The following is a 3,661-nucleotide window of genomic DNA, read 5'->3' on the forward strand; positions in this document are numbered from 1 at the left end:
ATACATACATACATACATACATACATATATATCACATATCTTTCTATTTAAACACAACACAAGACATATTCAAATCGCGCGTGTATTTATTAAGTATGCATTAAACGCAAACGATTGTCTTTCCATTTTCAACCTCATCGAATCAGCCAGTCTCTCGTTATTACGATTATGTACTTACTTTCAATGAGTTTATTTTATACAAGCGCAGGAAGCGAAAAATCGATTAACAAAGCACGTGGGCGGCCGGGCGCGCGCGCGATTAATAGTGCCAAAAAATATAGAAGAAAAATAGATAATGAAAAATAATAATAATAATAATAATAATAATAATAATAATAATAATAATAATAATAATAATATAATAAAAAAAGAAACCGAAATATGATCGAACCAACGAATGATTTTTCTCTCTCTTTCTCTCTCTTTAAATCGGGCTCTCGTCCTTGACCAAATTAAAAAAAAAAAAAAAAATTATTACACGACGAATCGCAGAAATATTTAACTTACATAATATTAATATGCGAGTAAAAAAATAATTATATCACGTGATCTCTCAGTCTCTCTTCTTTTTTTTTTGTTTTCATTTCTTTTGCACGATCCTCCTCAAACTTTTACCCCACCTCTAATTTTTTTTTTACCTTTTCGATCGATCCTCTTTTCCAATTGGTATTTTTGAATATCTTCTTCTCCCTCTTTTTTCTTCTTTTACATTTCGTTTATTTCTTTGTATTTTTAGTATTTTTTTTCTATTCTTTTTTTTTTGTACTTTTCTTTCTTTTTTCGTTAGCACCTACATTCGATAATAATTACAATTGATATCACCGTGGACACATTTATCGTGGGACATCCGGTATATAAATCTACTTCACGTAATACGTACACACACATACATACAACAAACGCGCGCGCGCCCACAGATAATATATATATATATATATATATATATATATATATATCGTACGCGATAAGTTAAACAAGTCAAGTTCGTGCGTGTTTCTCTTTGGTTCGTGACGCTCCATAAATATTCTTTTTCCCTTTTCGTTTCACACATACACACACACATATATATATATACTTTCTATTTTCCTACAGTGAATCCTTTCCGTAAAAAAATATTAAATAAAAATCGTCACGTAACATTTCTCCTTATCTTCCTCTTATCATCGCGCCCGACCATCATTAAATTCGCCTTCCTTTTTCTATTCCTGCGTTTCTTTGAAAGCATCTTCTATCCTCTAGGCACAGCTTCTTTTTCACGAATAAAGATCAAATTTGAATATGAATTATTTTTCATCTAAAAGAAAATCTCTGGAGTTTTTCTTCCTTTCTATCTTTCTTCTTTTATTATTTTTTTACTATTTATTTATTTATTTATTTATTTTTTAACACACATATATACGTATATATGTAAATAGATATACTTAAAAAGAGAGAAAGAGAGATTATCGCGACAATTTTACCTCATTTAACGATTCATTTGTATTTATAATAAATGACAATAGAAGTCATAAAGGCTTTCACGTTCTTCGTATATACATACACACATAATAATTCTAATACATATGTATGTATATGTGAGGAATACGCGTTTAAATCTCTTGCGTTATATACGAACATGTGGTATTTATATTTCACATACATACACATTCACATTTCTATATATATACACGCATATATGTATATATTCATTCATTCATTCATTCATTCATTCATTAATTCACTCATCCATTCATTCATTTATTTATTTATTTGTTTATTTATTTATTTGCAACTTCTTAAGCATTAACAAATACCAGAAAAACCTGTTTGTGAACCTTTTTTACGCGAGGTCTTTACTTTCGCTTAGAGACCGAAAGGAAGAGTTGAGCGAACGAACGGACGAACGAACGAACGAACGAACGAAAGAAAGAAAGAAAGAAAGAAAGAACGAACAAACGAACGAACGAACGAACGAACGAACGAACGAACGAACGAACGAGCGAGCAAACTAGCTATCTAGCTAGCTAGCTAGCTAGCTAGCTGCCAACTAACGGGGTCACCAGTCGATACGGACGCATACATACATCATACATCATACATCATACATATATACATACACACAATCACATATCACGCATACATACACACAATCATATATATATATATATATAACATACATATATGCATAGAGAAAGAGAGAGAGAGAGACTACAGATAGCAGAAACAGAACATAAGCATGTATGTACACACGCACTTATGTATATATATATATACGAGTACGCACATAAGAGAAGGAAGAGAGAACGAGAGAGAAAGAGAGAGAGAATATGTATGTGTGTATGTATTGCGAGTGAATAAATGAGAACCTACATGCGTGCGCGCGAACGCAAGACGCGAAGATCCGGATATGTATATATGTATGTATGTATGTATGTATGTATGTATGTATCTATATCTCTCGTATGACTCTTTCGGTGTCTCCGTGTATGTATAATTCGCTTATAGACACACGGACACACGCGCGTTTACATTACGTGATTCACCTTTTTTTTCTCTGTATGTTTTAATATATATCTATATGTATGTATGTATATATATATATATATATTTATGTTTAAGTGTATACACATCGGTGTCTCTCTGTGTCACTAATGTTTTTAACTTGTGTACTCGAGCGCACTATTAAATAATTACGATCTCATGTGTATGTGTGTATCTTTTTATAATAAAGAAACTTATGCAAGCTATCATCATCATCATTTATCCTTGTTTTTGGACTATGAAAAAATAAAGAAAAAAGAAACAAAGAGAGAGAGAGAGAGAGAGAGAGAGAGAGAGAGAAAGGGTTTCATCTCCTTTTTTCATTTTTATTTATTTTCCTTTATTTAGTTATTCTTTATAATAATTATTTTCTATCTAATTATCGTTATTTTTATTGTTTAATCTGATTTAAATACGAAAATTAAGTGACTTTTACTTTTCCACTATCTTTCTTCCTTTTTTATTTTCTCTTCAGAGATTTTCTTTTTTTAAATCTAATCTTTGAAGGTTCTTCTCTTTTCCTCTTTTCTCCTTTCTTTTCCTTTTTTCCTTTGCTTCTAGTTTATTTTATCGAAGTTTATTTTATTCTTTTCATCGTTAGAAGTTCTATATCACAAAAGTAACGTAGAAAAATAAAGAAGAGTTTATTTTTCCATTCGATTTTCATCCTTACATCTCCTATATCCTTCTTTTTTCTTTTCTTTCTCATCGTTCTTGTCCACTGATCGAATAATATATCAAGTATCTATCTCTCTTTCTCTCGAATGGGAAACCATCTTCTCCTTTTTTTTATCGCGTTTCTTTAGGTAGTAAATTGTCTAAATAAATGAAATGTGTTCACAGCCACATATTAATATATATATATATAGAGAGAGAGAGAGAGAGAGATTTATACAGGTTATGAATGTGTGTGTATGTGTGTGCGTGTGTGTATGCATGCGTGTATGTATATAGATGTAATATATACATACACACATATATATACACTTTTATAGATAAATATATATATATAGATATATACGTATAAATATACATATAAATCTATATACATATACAGATGTATTTAAATATAATATTTATACAGAGATTTTTTTTTTAATAGATTAATGCAACTCCCATTTTAAACTCTCTTCCTCTTATC

The sequence above is a fragment of the Vespula pensylvanica genome, chromosome 15, assembly GCF_014466175.1.
Source record: "Vespula pensylvanica isolate Volc-1 chromosome 15, ASM1446617v1, whole genome shotgun sequence".
NCBI lineage: Eukaryota > Metazoa > Arthropoda > Insecta > Hymenoptera > Vespidae > Vespula > Vespula pensylvanica.